The sequence below is a fragment of the Vulpes vulpes genome, chromosome 4 (assembly GCF_048418805.1).
Source record: "Vulpes vulpes isolate BD-2025 chromosome 4, VulVul3, whole genome shotgun sequence".
Taxonomy (NCBI): Eukaryota; Metazoa; Chordata; class Mammalia; order Carnivora; family Canidae; genus Vulpes; species Vulpes vulpes.
In genome coordinates this window covers 100,143,292-100,162,488 of record NC_132783.1, presented here as the reverse complement: position 1 = coordinate 100,162,488, position 19,197 = coordinate 100,143,292, and the positions used below count along the sequence as shown (strand labels likewise).

Sequence of the window (19,197 nt, the reverse complement as noted above, 5' to 3'; positions counted from 1 at the left end):
CTGGGGCCCCCAGGGAGACCTCAAAACAGCCAGTTCTTCAGCCGTCCACCTCTGGTGCTCAGTTCTCTGCCCTATACCCCACTACATCTCTCAAAGTTATGGTTAATCCCCATGAAAACCGTGGCACAATAGAGTGTAGGAAGAATCTGAGGGCAGAGAGTTAGGGCCAGTTGCTCAGAGCAAGAAAAGGTCAGAAGATGTGGAACTACCCACGTAACCCTTGGGGGGGGTTTCATTCAAACCCATTCAGGGTCGGGGCCACAGAGATATGGGCGTGTCCAACTTCCCTTCGTCCTGGCCTCCCGGGAAGTCAGAACACTCTCCTCCAAAGCCCACCGTGCCCCGCCTCCAAGCCCTTTCCTGAGCTAATGGCTCTCACAGGAAAGACAGAGACTTTGGAGTCAGGCCGGGGTTCCCAGTCATTGTATTGGGCACATGACCAAGCCCAAAGTCAGTGGGGCTGGAAAAGAAAGGGAGGGAGTGAAGCATTGTATAAACGATGCAATCTGCCACGTCCACCTTGCAGGGTGGCTGAGAGGGAGGATTGGCTCATTCATTTATTCCATGTGTATTTGCTGAACACTCGCCTGGCCCCACACTGGGTGCTTATATGCAGCAGCAAACAAGAGAGACACAAACCCCTGCCCTCATGGAGCTTACATTCTACCGAATAAGTGCCCTGATTTATCCACAGACATTTACTGGGTGTTCACCCTATGCCAGATTTGGACAGATGTTGGAGACCAAGATGTCCACAGCAGGACACTGATGTCACTGCCTTCAGTGAGCTCATGGTCCATGGGGAACTGGACATGCAGACACCCACTTACCACTCAGATGGAGCAGGGGGCAAAAAACGGGCACGGCTCCAGGGAGCACCTGGCCCACCTGGCACTGCCGCTCTAAGCCTCTGCCCCCCACCAGCACCTCCCAGCCCCCCGCCTTTGCCAGCTCTCCTCGCAGCCCACGGCCACAGGCCTGGTTTTCAAGCACCTGGGCCAGCCAGCCTCCCAGAACGCTGCCAGCTTACAGCCGGTCCCTGCTGGGCACAGCGCAGAGGAGCAGAGGAGTGCAGTCGGCGGACCGAGCCGTTGTGAGTAGGAAGCACCTGCTCTCCCCTTCCGAGCCTAGTGGGGGTGACTGGAGAGGAGGGTGCAGATCCCGCAGCTGAATCACACACCCAGGGAACCGCAGTAACCGCGTGGGCCAGTGACAGCACACAGGCCTTCTGCCCGTGGGCTGAAGAAGCCCTGCTTCCCTGGGGTGAAAGGGAGGTCAGGGATCAGCCCTCCCCAGAGATTGCTCCCATTTTCCTGAGTCTAAGGAGATGGAGTAAATTGGTTTAATGAAGTGGAGTCTCGTTGTCATGGTGGCAGGAAGAGAACAGACTGATGGCCTTGCCCCAGACTAATGAGGTTAGGTCTGCCTTTTAGTGAATGTGGCCAGCATAATTCAGGGAACTCAGTGTGACCCGTGGTGGACCATCTTTCAGACAATGGCTTTGTGCCCTGCCCTGCTCCCTTTGGGCAGGCGAGAAACCTGAAGCTGACTCCCCTTCTAACCCAAGGGGCCAGCCTGTGGGCTCTGCTGGTCCCTCCCCTGTCTTTCTGCCTCTCCCTGGATTGTTGTGCCAGCCCCTTCGGGTCCTGGGCTGAGTTCTGGTCCCATCCACTCTTCCTGGCTCTCCTGCTGGTCATCATGAGCATGACTCTCCTGCTGAAGGCCTCCAACCCGGAGCTGTGCCCGTCTCTCACACTGTAGTGACTATAGTGTCTGATCCCTTTGTCCTCAGCGCACCTGCCTCCACCGGGCAAACACGTGCCTTTGCCCTAAAATTCCAGCTGCAATCTCCCTTCTTCTGGCGAGCCTCCTTTGTCTCTTTTTCTAAACTGCCCTTCCACCAAATTAGTGTTGATCACTATGAAGTTTTAATGCCAGAAATATATTCTATTCCTGTTTATGTACCATATGGATAGCTGTGGTATCCATCCATTAAAAAAAGGTGAATTTTTTCCTGCACACACTCCCATCCCCTGCAAGAAGCAATTTGCACCCCTGTGAAGATGCTCCCATCCCCACTGAGGTGCATGTTGCACACAAAAGCCCTTCATATAACACATTTCTGTAATCAGTCCCACAACACATTTTAGGGGAGAAAAACAACTCAGCAAGACGGAAATTTTTTTGCATGGTGACACCTCTTCCGGGAAGCCTCTCATCCGCCCTGAGCCAGAACTGAGATTTCGAACATCCACCACATACGCTGTTTTCCTGTACATTTATACCACCGTCTTGACGTAGGAGTTTTCCTCCTGGGTTTACAAATTCCTTGAGGGCTGGAATTCCACTCTCAGTGCCTGATACATAGTAGGAGGCTTACAGACGGGAAAAGCAAGACAGAATGTGAGCACTGCTTGGCCTCAGCCTCTCCAGGCTGTGGACAGGCCCAAGGTAGTGTACAGCTGTGGGAGGTCACCCTCGCCAGCACAGCACACCCCAACACCATCACTCTCAGTCAGGAGCACCAAACAATTTCATTAAGGCAGCGGTTCCTTAGCACCAACTGACAAGCCCGTAATAACATTTTAATGGCCTGAGTTCAATTCCCAATAAATTACTTAAGTTTCTGCAATAATAGAGCTGGCATTTTCATTAATACTCCTGATTAATTGTCTGTCCTAGGGAAAAAAAAAACCCATCGCCATCACAATCATGATCTTGCTAGTTCCTAGCAGAGAGAATCCCAGCAATGTGGGTTCTCCCACCAGATTAAAGTTGGCGAAGAGTAGAAAAGATTTCTCTGTCACCTGGCACCCTCCGCAGCCGTGGAGACAGAGGAATGTGAGCTGAGTCCAACTGCATGTACTTGAATCCGATCTCAGCATGTGCTGCTGAGGCCTCGAGCTACTCAAACTGCCTCAGTTTCTTTGCCTGTCAAAGGGGGTGATAATACTTATCCCATATGGTTGCTGTGAGGATTAATTGCCTTGGTGCAGGTTAAGTCCTGAGCACAGTATCTGGCATACAGTAGGTGCTCAATAAATAGTGCCTATTCTTTATTTAATTTTGGTTTGACTGTCCCCTCAAGAAAGCTCAGGGAGCTGTGTCACTTCAGAAGAGGCAGAACTGGGATGTTCAGGAGCAGGTTACTGTAGCAGGGGTGGCAGCCTTTGAAGAAATATCATTCCAGCCTTTTGAGTAGCAAAAATCTGCAAATTTGGATTCATTTCCTGACTCTACCAACAGCTGACTATGGGACCCTAAACAAATCCCTTTTCCCACCAAGCTTCCCCAAAAATGAGGATGATATTTTGGGTTTCCTAAGATAGTTTCCATATATGTGGAAGCATCTGGTGCCTGTAACTGTTCTTTAGTTTATTCATTCAACCAACAACTTTTATTAGGCTCTTATTCTGGGCCAGGCACTGACGAGGCATGGGGGTTCAGCAGACATGGCCTGGTCTCCTGGAGCTCCCCAGGGTGGGGAGGCAGGGTTGGTCTACTCAGGGTTGGTCTACTCTCTAGAACGGGGTTTGAACAGGGTCTCCTGCTCCAAGTGACACCTGAGCATCTGTGGAAAAGTCTGAATGAAGTGAGAGATCAAGTCATGTGACCACCTGAGGGAAGAGTTCTAGAGTTCTAGGGGATGGAAGAGAAAGGACAACTAGAGGATGCTTCTGCCGTTGAGTGTGTGTGTGTGTGTGTGTGTGTGTGTGTGTGTGTGATTACAAATCATTCCCTGCACAGAACCAGCAAGGTCAGGGGAGGACCCTGCAAGACCCAGGTGCCCAGATAGGACTGGGAAAAGGGACGGGCGCCTCTGTTTTCCTATCTCTGCACTCGCTGTGAAAGCCAGTGATCCCTCTGGCCCTGAGCTTCCCTTTGTCTGTGAAAGAAGTGCTCCCTCTTGGGCATCTTGCTCCTCGGGCACCTAATCTGGCATTCATTGGTCTCTGCATCTCCCATGCTCCCCCAGAGCCACCCTGACCTTCATCTAGTTCCTTAAAGCAATATATTCTTTCTCGCCTCTGGGCCTTAGTCCAGGCTGTTCCATCTGCCCGGAACACACCCCCTTATACCCGTCTTCACTCGGCTAACTCATACTTCCATGTCATTGCTTACATGGAATGCCTTCTGGAATCCAGCCTTCCTGAATGTCTCCAGGCCAGGATCTGGTACCTAGTGAGTGGATGATAAATATTTGTCCTGAGCTGGAGATCCTTATCTCAAGATAGGGACACAGGGTCCCTGCCCTGAAGATTCCAGGTCTGGATGGGAAGACAAGATGAAGTTACATGATAATGCACCTTCTCTATAAAGCATGGAGGAGGCCAGAGGATATGACAGAAGCAAAGGCAGGAGGCCAGAAATCACAAGGCCAGCAGGTTAGGCTGAGTGGAAAACTTTTTTTTTTAAAAGATTTTATTTATTTATTCATGAGAGACACACAGAGAGAGAGAGAGGCAGAGACATAGGCAGAGGGAGAAGCAGGTTCCACTCAGAGAGCCTGACGTGGGACTTGATCCCGGGACTCCAGGATCACACCCTGGGCTGAAGGCAGTGCTAAACCTATGAGCCACCCGGGCTGCCCATTAGTGGAAAACCTGACTGAGGTCAGATGTTGACCCCTGCAGGCTTACACACCATGAGCCTCTGGCTCCTGTCCATCCCAGTTATGCTACATGCTTGGGTTGAGATCTCGCTCTCCAGAATCTGGATTATCATAAACCAGACTTAGAAATTATAATCGGCCAGAGGGAGGTCCAGGCTTCTGTTAGTTAGGCTGTCTTGCATGTCCTTCTGGAGAACGTGTTTACTTGACTTTTCCAAAGCTGGTTCTGCTTATGACCAATTCCATAAAAGGTCTCCTACAAAGGGAGCTCAGAATCCCATAACCACATGTGCTCTTGGAGAGTCCTTTTGCTCAATAGCATCGCAAAGATTCCTGAAATGTCCTGCAGGAAAGGCTGGGTTAACTTTAACAGCCCTGTTCCCTACACTCAGTTTTAGAATAAGCAGTCCTTCTTGTGACCCACCAAAGGTCCTGCAGACAAACACCAGGAAATGCAGATCGAACCCATTCTCTGTGCAGGGACTGACAGAGGAAGTTAAAGCGATTGCATTTATTGCACACTTTTCCTTCGAGCTGGAGGAGAGAGTAAATACGATGAAGGAGAGAATTACCAACCGGAGATATAAAGCAGTTGTCTTACAGGGAATGTTCTGTTTGCCCAGGGAGAGGGCTTTCAGAATATAAAGCACCATTTCTTCCCCTAAACATCCCTGGGGAGAAAGGAAAGAGAAACTGAAAGAAGCCCTCCGACCAACCACTGGAGATGGGAACATTTCTGTTGGTTTCATTTACATAAGTGTCCTTGGCAATTTGTCCCAATTTGCCTCATTACAAATGATGTAAACATCCGGCGCAATCACAGGCAAAATGGAACAGTTTAAATGCTGCCTGATTAAAAACCCTGGGTTGGCTGCAATGACTTACACGTATGCTAACCATTTCCCTACAAGGACCTTGGTTGCAAAGTTCTGGAACCTTCAGGGAAGGTTCCTAGGCCTAAGTACTATTCCCTGTGGCTGCACTCTCCACATAGAGCCTAGTAAAAAGACACAGTCTTCTTTATATTTTTATGCCAGAAAAGGAGGGAAAGAAGGAAGGAAGGAAGAAGAGAGAGGAAGAAAAAGAAAAAGAAAGAAAACTGACATTTTCACCTTTGCCATCTCACTGGTGGTCAAGGCACTATAAGCAAGGGGGTGAGAGAATCAAAATTCAAATGCTAGTACTCAGGTTATGTGTGTGACTTCAAACCAATCACATCATTTGACTAAGCCCCAGTTTCCTAGGCAGTGATATCTGGCCTGTCTCTCACTGTTGATGAGACACCTAACTAGAAACTTCATAAGGACAGAGACCCTGTCTTGTCCATCACTGTATCCTTAGAGCCTGAACAGTGCCTGGCAAATAGTAGGTGCTCAGTAAACAGTTACTAAAGGGATGGATGGATGATTGAATGAGGAGGGAGCGGCTCTAGGGGGATAGCACCTAATCTTAAAAACACTGTACCAAGGAGAGGGGGACCCTTCAATAGCTGAACTTGCCCCTCATCCTTCAGAACATGGATGTGATGTTCCCTCCTCCTCAAATCCTTCCCCAGGGCCTCAGCTAGAGCTAGCACAGTCAGGCACTGACTTGAGTTCATAGCCTGGTTCATGACTTTGGGCAAGTGGTTGAACTCTCGGGGCCTCAGCTTCCTCACCTGTATCCTAGGGAAAGCAAGACCATTTGCTAAGATGCAAATGGCCTGTGGACCCAAAGGCTTTCTGGGAGCCTATGGGCAGGAGGCACCTCAGGAGGTCTGTTGGATCAGAGTTTCTGGCAGGCCCTAAGAAGCTCACCACTGTCAGAGCTGGGGTGAAGTTGATTTGGCCAAAGTGGTTCCCACATGTGAAGCTGAACTGAAGGTTCTGACAATGTCCAGCAACTCCAAGTGCAGAAACACTAGGTACATGTCCTGCTTCAGCTCCGAACATGAGGGGCAATTGAAAATGATTGGAAGAAGACACGATCAGAACACAGGCCTTCTGGCTCTTGCTGGTCTTGGCCTTTAATTAGTTGCTGTGTGATCTTGTGCCTCTACCCAACAATCTGAAAGGCGGTTGTTGGTTCATGGTGCTAGGGAAAATTAGAGGATTCTGTGAATTCCTGGTACTGTCAACACTGAATTCTGTGTACCTTTCAGCTAGGAACCTTCAGATCTACCTATGCCAGCATCCCCCAGTCACAGAGCTCCAACTGGGAGGAACAGTGAAAGGTTTGAAGAAAAAATTTGAAGAAGGGAAGTAACAGAGCCAGACCCCCCTCAGCAAATGGCAGGCGCATGGGGCAAATACCCTAAGATTCTGGCCCAAAGCCTACCACTTGCTGACCTCAAGAGTATTATTAACTTCTAACCTCTGAGTCTCCGTTTACTCATCTTGAAAATGGAAATAAAACCACATACCATGCAATGTGGTATATAAACTAATGTAGGGTCTGGTTCATAGCACATGCTCAAAGAATGTCAGTTCTATGTTTTTTCCCCCTGGAGAACTTTATAGTAGACATTGGGGTGTCTTCCCAACATCCCTCGCACCCTTTCCTTGTCCTGCGGCAGCTGAGATGGCATCATCCCACCTCCAGCTCTGAGAGTGGGCTCCAATGGGTGCACACGCAGCAGCTTAATCCCATGGGTTCCCTTGGCCTTGATCACTGGTCTGGGGAAGATAAAAGACCTGTAAGTTGGTTCAATGAGACTTAAAATCAGAAATCTAGATTGTTGATTAGAAAAAGAGGAACTTTCTCTGGAAGGAGTTTAGTGCAAAAATGAAGACTGGGGCTGGGGCTGCTACAGCCATTTTACTACCATGAAGGAACTCGCCATGAGAACAGAACTAACTTGGTTAAGTATAGAGCAAGTTCCACCGGAAATGATGCTGAGGTTTCACCAAACTGTACCTGAAATCTACATCTGCACATCTTAGATCCATGAGCTAGTGAATTCCCTCTGTTACTTAAACCAGATAAAGTGAAATTTGTGGAGGAATAAAAAGCATACTAACTAAAAAAAAAAAACCTTCAGGTATTCAACATGCCTGAACCCACCCCCAAGTCTATTGGGAGCTTGTCACAGTTTTCATAAACCAATTTAGATATGCCAATTCTCTTGTATTAATTGGCTTTCCAGGGACTGGTTTCTGCTCTCTCTTCAGTCATTTAAAACTCAGAGCAGCACAAGGACCTCGTGGACCTTGTGGACCCAGGGATCCAGGTAGCGGCCTGGATACTCTGCTTCCTGGAACCTTGTACTTCTTCCCTTTGCTTAGGGAGTCTGCTATAGGAGAAGTGTCCATCTCCCAGTCACACTGGAAACCAGTGGCAGGGAAGCTGGGAAAAAGCAAGATAGGGCCAGAGAAAGAACACCAACTTCAGGGTCAGGGAGACTCAGAATCTGAGCTCTATTTTTCCAAGCTTCCAAAGTCACATCACCCCTCTTGAGCTTCGGTTTTCCCATCTGCCAAGGGGAGGATGATACTCACCCTGCTGGGCTCTTGTGACAATTTCAAGACATCATGTGTAAAATGCCTGCCTGAGAGCCTGGGGGCAGTTGGCATTTGATAAATTGTAGCTGTTGTTTAGATTTTTGTCATAACTGTGGTTGCTCTTCCCATTTTCCTGAGCCAGTAAAGATCTAAATTTCAAGGGGCTTCAAGATTTCTCCGTGGAGCAGGAGCTATGTAATAAAAGATAGCATTATCATTTGTCACTGCAGAGCGTTGTTGGGGAGGTCTATAGAGGGTGGTCAGCCGCACACCTCAGCAGCCCTAACATTCAGCACGAGTCAGTGATACGCCCGCTCTGGGTCTTTCTTAAGGTCAGTGATCCCCATCTTCTTATCAGTTTTTAGAGCTATCAATGTACAGAGCACCAGGTCCAGAAATGATGAGAGAAGAAAGAGGAAAAGCTGAATAAGACAAAATTCTCTGTCCTCAAGCTGCTCATAAGTGAATATAGACAGCTTTGGAGTCTCATTGTCCTGATTCCAATCCTGGTTCCGTTGGTCCCCTTGCTGAGCAGCTGTGTGACTTGAACCAAGTTATTGAACCTCTCCGAGCCTTAGTTTCCTTTTCTGGGGGGAAAAAAAAAACAGTGGGAACAATAATGCATCTCTCTCAGTTTGTTGGAACATAATGAAAAGTAGGGGATAAAGGTGGCTTGCACCATCCCTAGGGCACAGGAAATCTTCATCAAGTTTCTTTTTGCATTGGGTTGCACAGTGTTCCCCCAAAATTCATGTCCACTCGAAATGTGACTTTATTTAGAAATAGTGTCTTTGCAAAAATGGGGTCTCTTAATTAGTTAAGGATCCAAAGATGAAGTCATCCTGGATTTAGGGGTGGATCCTAAGTTCAATGACTGGTGTCCTTACGAGAAAAGAGGACTGACTGGTGTCCTTGTAAGAAGAGAGGACGCCGAGAGACACAGAGAAGACAACCATGTGAATACAGGGGCAGAGGTGGAGTTCAGCTGCCCCAAGCCAAGGAACACCCTGAAACTAGAAAAGGCAAAAAGGATTCTTCCCCAGATTCTCAAGGGGAGTATGAACCTGCTGACATCTTGGTTTCAGACTTGTAAGCCTGCAGAGCTGGGAGGGAATCCATTTCTGATGTTTTAAACCACCCCAGTTTGAGGTGCTATGTTACAGCTGCCCTGGGAAAGGAGACCGCCCTTTTTCCCCCACCCCTCTTCCCTGAACCACAGTAGAAGTGAACACTGCTTCATTAAGTACATGTAAGGAAGTGTGGGATGCAAGGTGCAGTAAGGATGGGCAGGAAGGGGTGGAACCCTGGAAACGAGGGGTGATCCCCGTGCCCTCTGACAATGGTCTGCAGACTAACAGGATGGGTGGCCTACATGAGTGAAATAGGAAGGCTACTGCTGGGGACTCTGGGCCACCAGCCCCCCAGAGCTGTTCTTAGCAGGAACTCAGTTACATCCCCATGTCCCAGGGCTGCGGCCAGACCCAGCCTTCATTCCACAGCCCAGACCCCCCGAGGCCCTGTGCCTCCTGCCTCCAGTGGTACAGCCTCTGGGAGAAAGGCGCCCTGCCTAATGCACTGACCTGAGCAATCAGTCCCTGGGCCTGAGGATCTCAGACTGCTTTAACCGGGACAAACTCAGTCCTCAACCGCTAAATGACAGATTCAACCAATTTCGTGAAATAGGTCATAGCAATACTGGTGAACGTATTTGAGTGTCTACTTCGCTGTTCTTTGACTCATTCAGAGTCCATTTATTGAGCACCTACCATGCGCCAGCCACTGTTCTAGGTACTGAGCACACAGTGTGACCTTGACCGAGAAGATCCCAATCAGGTGGCACTGAGAGTCAGGTGGGGGTGGGGAGGCAGGAAATTAATGAACAATAAGTGAAGCAGCGATAATCAGTCACTGTTGGGGCTAAACTCAGTGAGAGGTACCTACAGACAACAGGGGCTTCATTTTCTCCAAACTTCGTCTTCAGCCCTCTAGTCTTTCATCTCCATCCCTCTCCATTTTACGGCACCTCTAGCTGTTCTCCTAGCTTTATGGTGGCTTCCACTGTCATCTCAGTAACAATGTCAGTTTTTGATTGTTGAAAAGTCTCATCCAATCAGGACTTCTTGTGCCATTTACCATTTCTGTGCCCAGAGCTCAGACCTGGAAGGGAGCTTCCACACTTCTTCCCCTCTACTTGCTACCCTTCCTGCTTCTGGCCCAGGGCAGGGAAAGCCTTGGCAAAGAGACACAAAGTTCTCTGATCTTAGCTGGGGCTGTTAGTGACTTTCTCTGGGCCAGCATGAGCTGTCTGTGATGTTCCGTGACATGGTGCACTGCCAGCATCGGGCTCCTTGGTGGAGGGCTCTTTCCCAGTCTTTTGTAGATAGATGCCCCTGTCAGCTCCCTGTGTCCTCTGCTCCTGGGCCCCCCTAGCCCCTGCTTGGGTCTTTTCACCCAGCAGCAGCTCCCTTAGCAAGGAGGGGAGGGTATCTCACACAAATGCCTCCAGCCCACTAACCTTCCTCAGCGTCCCCCTGGCCACAGGAAACTCCAAACTTTGCTGTACCAGATGGCAGGAGGGCATGTGCCCAGCCGGCCTCTTTACTCAGCCACCTCAGGCTGCTTCAGCATGTCCCCAGCTCCTGAATCTTTTAAGGGGGTTCAACCTCCAGGGCTCTGTCGCCACCTCAGGCCTGTGTCTGCAGCTCAGGACTCTTGGCTGTGGTGTGAACCACCAGCCTCCTTTTAGCATGGACACTCTCATCTCTGAGAGGGGCACCCCCGGCTCCCCACTACTGAGCCATGATGCAGGGGGAACACCCCTGCGTGGTGAAGAAAGAGAAAATCCAAAGTGCTCTCTACCACAAATCTCCTTCCATCCCTTTGGGAATTTCTAGCCTTTGCTTGTATACCTGGGAGGGGTGTGGTCACCAAACCCATCCCACTTTCAGCAAGTCTAACATGCATCCAAATCTGTTTGTCCTACTGATGTGCACAGAGCCACTTCCCAGCCATTGTCCCCAGATTTTAATAAGCGTTAGCCAGAATCCCACCTACCAGGCTGGAGCTAAAGTGGGAGGGGAACTGGGCAGCACCACCAGGAGGCAGCAGGGAGCCCCGGAGCCCAGACTAGGCGGCAAGCATCCGGGACCATGCAGATCTCATGAGTAGGGCAGGGTCCCCACGTGGGAACAGCCGGCTGGATGGAACAAAACAAAAGAGGCCCAAAGCGTAGTGAGTGTCAGGGTGAGCTGCATGGGATAAGTCAGGTCAGAGAGAAGGCTGGCCTGGGCCTGCAGGTTCTTGCGGTATGTGGTAAGAAATTTGGAAGTCCCTGGAAACTTTGAGGGCCAAGGAGGGATATGGCCACTTGTCACTGTTGTGGAGATCGGGCTAGATCTGTGCCGGGTGCTATGTGTGGCATGTTCAAGTGTTTACTTCCTTTAATCCTCAGAATAACCCTGTCATCTAGGTCTGAGCTCCTATATTTAGGAAGCAGGGAAACTGGGGCTTGGGAACGCTGTCCCAGCCCCAGCTGTTAGGTGCAGAGGCTGAATTTCATGCCCAGGACTTGGAGACTCCTGGCTCTTAGCTCTTTCCATCAGAGCATGCTGACTTCCTAATGGGGGTAGAGAAGGGACCCTGCAGGCTCTCACACCACCCCGAGCAGGTGTCACTGCTCCAGCCTATGAGCCTGGACACCAGCCAAGGAGGAGTGGGTGCTAGGAAAGCCCTAGAGCAAATGCTGCAATCTGAGAAACTCCACACCCCGCTGACCGTGCTGGGACAGGGGCAGGGCTGCTCACATAGGAATAGGCAGGCTTAGGAAGAGCTGCTAGTACTGCCCCTGACTCTACAGACCTGAGGAGTGTCCCCCAGAGCTTCTTTGCCCTACCATTACCCAGACAGGAGTCAGAAGCTGACTTCTCAGGGCTGTGGCCTGGCAAGCCTGGGTGGCACATTGCAGGGAGGTTGTCACTCCAATAGTGACATTAGTCTTGTAGGGGCTGGGATTGTGATGGCTACTTCAGCATTTGAAAACCCCTTCCTCAGTTTGAGAGATCCTTTCATGTCTGAATTCCATGGGAGACAGGGCCCACCTCCCTCTTGAGAAGCCTGGAAGACCAGATAGCCACTTTCCCAGCCTCCTTTGCAGCTAGCATGTGAGCATATGTCCTTGGCCCAAGAAGCTTGAAAACCAGAGTCAGAGAGGCAGGTGACTTACCAGAAAGAAGAGAACTGGTGGCTGCAGCAGGAGCTGTGTCCAGTGCCTTCCCAGGGCGCCATTGTGAGCTGGGGCCCTGACCGTGCCCCGACTTTTGTGTGTATGTGTATATACATGCACTTCACAGGGAGGATAGCCAGGAACAGGTGGCCTTGTCTCCAGCATTTTCCCACAGCCTGCTCACCATTTGTTCAGTGACTTTCAAAGAATGCTGCTGTGACAGAGCTGCTAATGGTCCTGAACAACATGAGAAAAAAAATCATTTTATAATGAAGAGAGAAGATCTGTATCTTCAGGCCTGATTGTCTGGCCTTCTGGGTCATTAATCCCCCTTAGGCTTCAGCAGCCTGAGGCTCAGGCTGAGATCCACTGGCCCTGCCTGGGATGGACCCCTCACTGGGCACCCCGCTGGGGCACATTCCTCCTGAACTGTGAGCTCCCCTGCTTTTTGAGCCCCTTCAGGCAGATTGCTTCTGCCTATGGCAAATATCCTGCACTCCCCCATCAGAATGAGCACCAGGTTTGTCTGACCCACACTAGCTCAGGGAGAGAATGTTCCAGACTGCCACCCCCTGTGCCCAAGAAGTTGCCTACAGCTTCGCACAATGCCAAGCTACAGCTAGTAAGGGGCTAAGGTCACTGCAAGTCCCAGAGAGACAACAAAGCTCCAGGTCCCCCTGCCACTGCCCAAGAGGCTAGCTGACCCCATGCACTCACATGCCCAAGCACTCATGGTCCTCAGGTATCCATCCACCAAAGCCTACAGCACTTTGATTTGACTTGAAGACAGCACTTGGCAAGTCTGTTTTATTTTTGGGTTTTTTTTAAACATTTTTATTTAAGTTCGATTTGCCCACATATAGTGTAACACCCAGTGTTCATCCCAAGAGATGCCCTCCTCAGTGCCCATCACCCAGTTACCCCATCCCTCTGCCTGCCTCCCCTTCCTAAACCCTTTGTTTGTTTCCCCGGAGTTGGGAGTCTCTCATGGTTTGTCACCCTCTCTGATATTTCCCACTCATTTTCTCTCCTTTCTCTTATAATCCCTTTCACTATTTCTTATATTCCACGCATGAGTAAAACCATAGGATGATTGTCCTTCTCTGATTGGCAAATCTGTTTTGAATCAACCTGTGGTGTTTAGCTCCCCCTGGGTAACACATGAAAAGGCTGAGGCTCCCCAGAGCCAAGGGAGAAGCTCCCTGCCTGTCCCCTGCTCTCTTGGGCGGGCAAGCACAGAGACCCAGGCTGGGGAGTTGCTCATGCTTTGAGGGATGAGGCTGGAGAGGAGATGGACTTGGGGGCTCCCCTTGACTCCAGAGCCCAGGGGCCTGCGGAGAAGTCTCAGCAGCGTGGGAATATCAGGCGACCTTTCTCTCCAAGCAATGTAAGAGCTTTATTATTAAAAAGTCTTCACTGTGGGTGGGAATGTGAACTGGTGCAGCCACTCTGGAAAACTGTGTGGAGGTTCCTCAAAGAGTTAAAAATAGACCTGCCCTACGACCCAGCAATTGCACTGCTGGGGATTTACCCCAAAGATACAGATGCAATGAAACGCCAGGACACCTGCACCCCGATGTTTCTAGCAGCAATGTCCACAATAGCCAAACTGTGGAAGGAGCCTCAGTGTCCATCGAAAGATGATGGATAAAGAGGATGTGGTCTATGTGTACAATGGAATATTACTCAGCCATTAGAAACGACAAATACCCACCATTTGCTTCGACGTGGATGGAACTGGAGGGTATTATGCTGAGTGCAGTAAGTCAATCGGAGAAGGACAAACAGTGTATGTTCTCATTCATTTGGGGAATATAAATAATAGTGAAAGGGAATATAAAGGAAGGGAGAAGAAATGTGTGGGAAATATCAGAAAGGGAGACAGAACATGAAGACTCCTAACTCTGGGAAATGAACTAGGGGTGGTGGAAGGGGAGGGAGGCAGGGGGGTGTGGGTGAATGGGTGACGGGCACTGAGGGGGACACTTGACGGGATGAGCACTGGGTGTTATTCTGTATGTTGGTAAATTGAACACCAATAAAAAATTAATTTATTAAAAAAAAGAAGCTATTCTAAAAAAATAAAAATAAAATAAATAAAATAAAAAGTCTTCCTCCCCAGGATGCCTGGGCGGCTCAGTGGTTGAGTGTCTGCCTTTGACTCAGGTCATGATCCTGGGGTCCTGGGATTGAGTCCCCGCATGGGGCTCCCTGCAGGGAGTCTGCTTCTCCCTCCACCTACGTCTCTACCTCCATCTGTGTGTCTCTCATGAATGAATAAATAAATCTTAAAAAAAAAAAATCTTCCCAGACACCATGCCTGCTCTAATCTCACAGGTGTTGAGGATTCTGGCCTGGCCCACCCTTCTTCCTCTCCCTACATGCAGAGAAGCACATAGGGATTTCCTGCCTTGGGAATCCCCACCACCACCACCACCACCACCACCGCAGAGATGGCATTAGGAAATGAAAATGTTGCTGAGAGAGTCTCTGTGGTGGCATTTGGCCCACACAGGGGAAGTACCAGGCCGGGTGTCTTCCCAGGCAGGCTGTTAGTCACACCCCCTGGCTGGCACCCCCTCACCCTCCTCCCAAACATACATGCTGCCTCCTTCATCACTGAGAAGTCAGACAAACCATCCCCAAGGGCCACTGTGAGCCTGACTCACCTTATCCAAGCCATGGCTTTTCATCCTCATAAAGCACCTGTACATAATATCCCCATTCATACAAGTGGGGAAGCAGTCTCAGAGAGGGCAAGATTCTCAAAATTGCATATGAATAGGTATTAGAGCTAGAATTTCAACTGCAGTCCTTTTGACTCCAGAGGTATGGGGTTTTTTTCTCCCTAACTACAATGCCCTCCATAAGACCCTACGAGGAAACTGCTAGGAATGCTGTTTGGTGTGGGGAGACGGAAATCAATAAAATGTGTAGTAAAGAAGGAAGCATTTATTTCTTCATAAAAGTCATAAAAAGCAACATGGGGTATTTTCCATGGCCAGGACCTGAGATCTGAGGCTGTGATTTAAGGCTCCCACTCCCAGCCTGGTTGTCCCACCAAGACGCCCATCATTACATGAATATTTACACACACACATTGCTGCAGTGCATATGTCTCTGGGAATGGCGTTTCTCTTCGAGCGGAGCTCAAGGTTAATTTGTGAGATTCATGGTTGGCGTTTCTGAGCAGTACAGGTCTGGCCCCCAGCCCGCATCGAGTGGGACAGAAAACCTGCCCCTGGCCTCCTCCCCTCCTACCGGACCTGCAGCCTGGCCCTGGGGGTAGCTCTGGATTGGAGCCCACCCAGTGCTTCTGACAGTCTCTCCCTCACCCCCAGCCCCGCCTAAGCATTTCCATCCATCATGCCATGGGCTGACTCCAGAATGCAAAATCATTTCATCCCTCCTTCCCTCCCCTCCCACCTCCGGCATCTATGGATTTGCTGTTCAGAAAACATCTGTTCCCTCCTTCACCCCTGACATATGCATCGATCTCATGCTAGCCTGGCTGCTCAGACTCACTGCCTGGGAAACACGCACTCGCTCCTGACCCTCGTGCAGGTCTGGGGGCTCTGAGCTGACAGGGTACAGGCAGGCCTAGTGAGTTTGACAAGGGGAGTCACAGGGTAGGGGGGAGCCCTTGTCCATGCAGAGAGCTCCTGGCTGAGACCCTAGATCAGAGCCAGAAGGGAAGATGTAGATCAGATGGATGAGTCGGAAACTCTTGGCAGGCTAAGGAGCTAGTCTCCGGGAACATGCCCTACCTACTGATAGAGGAGGCCTGGACAACCAAGCCCCCCCACCGCTCCCTGCCCCCACCTCCCCTGTTCAGTCAGAGACCCATCTTTCTGCAGGGGGAGTGAGGAAGGATCTCAGACAGCCAATGGGAAGCCCTGCAGCTGCAAGGCCACCACAGCCCAGAGAGGGTAGTTGAGATACCTGGCCCCACCACACTCTCCCTCCAGCACTCCAGCAATCCTGGTCTCCTTGTCATTGCCCAGTTAGGTCAGATTCACCCCACCTTGAGGCCTTGTCTGGGCACCCTCCCCCTATGGACTGCACCAGGGCTCAGGGCTGCCACCTCCATCTCCCATCCACGCCCCACAGTGTCCCCAGCACCACCCACCTAGTAGGGACACTGAGTGCACACCCAAACATGTTTGTGAAATGAATTAAACCTGAGCCTGAGAAAGGAAAGCCACATAACTTCTGTTCCCTCTTCGGTGAATGGGGACAATCCATGAGATCAAGGATGTGACACAGCCTCGGACAGGAGAGGGCATCTCCCGTCTGTAGCTCACTGGACAGATAGTTTCCTCCTGTGTGAAATGGGTGTCATGAATCCTGTCTCCCCAGGCGGCTGTGAGGATGACAGCGGCCAATGGCTGGGGAGCATGAGCACTGTGGGCCTGGCACTGAGTAGGAGCTCAGGAAACACGGAGCATGATGCTGCCAGCACCAAGCAGGGCCCCAGGGCCCAGGCACGGGGCTTCAGGAATCAAGAGTAAGTCTGAGCCTCGGTGATTAGTCTCTGCCATTCTCTAGATCAAAAGCTTTTCCAAAGCAGCTGGAGACCCAAAGAGGAACTTTTCCCAGATGGGATTTTTAAAAAAACAACAACACAGAATTATCTCCCTGCACAGAAGGAGATCTGTCTTCCCAACCACGGAGCCGCCAGTCCCCAAACTGCTGATTTACTTATTTTTCCTAATTCCTCAGGAGCAGAAGAAAAAGCTCTAACCATCCCGAGGGCAAGTCAGGCCACAGACCTGGAAGGTATCCCAGCTCCTCCTTGGACCAGCTGGTGACCGGGGCCAGGCCCATTGGCCTGAATCCCCAGTCCTGACCAGGAAAAGGGCTCCATGATGCAGCAGCCATGGGGGGACCATCTGGCCACTCTCAGGGTGTGCCTCCCCTTCACAGCCCACCCTCAGTATCCAGGACAGCCAGACGCCAGTTAGCACACTCAGCTCTGTGCCTCCCCTCTGCAGCAGAGGCCATTCATTCCTTTTCTTCTGTCCATCTGCCCATTTTCCAACCCAGGCTCATCTGGATGGATAAGCATCTGAAATCATCTTTAAAAAAAAAAGATTTTATTTATTTATTCACAAGAGACACACACACAGAGGCAGAGACATGGGCAGAAGGAGAAGCAGACTCCCTATGGTGAGCCCTGTGTGGAACCCGATCCCAGGACCCCAGGATCACGCCCTAAGCTGAAGGAAGATGCTCAACCACTGAGCCACCCAGACGTCCCAGCATCTGGAATCATCTTGATAAGATAAGCACCTGAATCAGGGCTTAAAGTAGTGAGGGAAAGGAGATACCCCAGGGTGAAGGATAGGAAGAGTTGCAGAAAATACTAGAAAAACCCTGAAATCAAGCCCCATCCAACCAAAGCCAATGATTGCTGAATCATTAGCTCTTCTGTAATTCTGATTCTCTCCTCCAATCCTGTATCTCTCTCTGAGAAAGGAGGCCCCTTCGGGGCTTCAGCCCACTCCTTGGCGCTTCTTTGCAAAGCTTTGAAGAATGCTTTGAAGAGAATCTACTCCTCTCTCTCTGCACATGGCCTCCCTTGGTACAGGCTGCCTAAAGCTCTGCCCGCACCCCCTGCCTCCCCCAGGTATCCCTGTGCCCGGAGTGGGTGGGTTGCGGGCAGAGGCAGGGAGGTCAGGAGAAAGAACATAGCTCTTCTGCATCACCTTGGGCCATAGGTTCTCTGGGCTCCACTTGCACATCCTTAGCACCAGGACATGGACAACGAGTAAATGAAAGCAAGTGGTCATCGCAAACAAGTATAATTTCTCTTGAAATGTGAAATGGTTTCTGAACTGTGATAACCCAAAGATGGACCAGCCTCTGGGTTTGCCTCTTCTCCAGGCCATTCTCTGCTCAGTGCAGGAAGTAGAGGGGACGGGAGATGGACACATCTGATATAGCAGAACCCTGACTCTGAGTCCAGTGGGCCACACTTGGAACCCCAGGACTGGGGACTGTACTCACCAGCTGTGTAACCTCCGGCAGACAACCTGGCCTCTCTAAGCTTCAGTTTCCACATCTAAAGTCTGGAAATGCGAAGACAGCTAAGGCAAGGATTCTGTAGGACAACTGGGAAAAAGCACCCAGCACAGCAGCCAGCACACAGTAGGCCGTCCTCGAGGTTCCTTAGCGTGGGCAGGATGGTGAGGCACTTAGACCCAGACTGAACCCAGAAGAGGCTGGTTCTCTACCATGGGGAAGAGTTGTGAATCCCCATGTCTCAATGGAGCCATCCTCATTATGGACTCAGAAAAAAAACATATCCTCCTCTCAAGGGGAGGTCGCTAGATGGGGATCAGGCCCCTGGCCTCCCTGGTCGGATTTCTCAAGGTGTCGGACTCTTGCAGGAGCTGAGCAGAGGGAGCTTGGAGCAGTGTGGGGCTCCACCTGGTGTCCAAAGTGGGTAGCACAAGGCCAAGCGGGAGTGTGCGCACAGGGCTACAGGGAACTAGGTGCAATTTAGGGGAGGAGGGTACCCTGGGAGCGATGCCCAGGGGAGTGCACCCCTTACTGAATATAGACAACAAGCTAAATAAAAAAAATAATAAATAGGGCAGCTAGTCATAAGGGCAAAATAAAAGTTGAATAACTGATATTTCAGGTAGAGTGGTCGGGGAAGCCTGATAGAGACTTTGGGTACCACCTGAAGGAAGCTGAGGCCTGATATGCAGGTCTCTGAGAGGAGAGCTTTTCAGATAGAAGGAACAGGCAGTGCAAGGCCAGGAGTGTGCCAGGGTCAGAGGAGAACCAAGGGGAAGGCACAGTAACGCGGCCTTCAAACCAACACAGGAGGTCAAAACCATGTCACCTATAGGGTCTTGGTCAGGGCTGTGGCTTTT

The 19,197-nt window shown here is 50.4% G+C and overlaps 1 protein-coding gene and 1 long non-coding RNA gene across 6 annotated transcripts in view; one reads left to right on the top strand and one right to left on the bottom strand.

The window, feature by feature from the left end:
* Positions 1–19,197, bottom strand: part of LOC140598651 (uncharacterized) — a 128,382-nt gene that overhangs the window by 7,748 nt on the left and 101,437 nt on the right. The window contains exons 3-6 of one of the 2 annotated variants that reach the window (XR_012001187.1): positions 17,245–17,391; positions 12,314–12,550; positions 8,089–8,678; positions 4,405–7,266 (exon numbers count right to left, since the gene is read on the bottom strand). This is a non-coding gene — a long non-coding RNA (uncharacterized lncRNA). Of the gene's footprint in view, positions 1–4,404; positions 7,267–8,088; positions 8,679–11,145; positions 11,288–12,313; positions 12,551–17,244; positions 17,392–19,197 lie in introns of those variants that run through there. The other variant, XR_012001186.1, reaches the window with a different exon arrangement.
* Positions 1–19,197, top strand: part of KCNIP1 (potassium voltage-gated channel interacting protein 1) — a 337,549-nt gene that overhangs the window by 228,017 nt on the left and 90,335 nt on the right. The gene's annotated exons all lie outside the window — the stretch shown is intronic.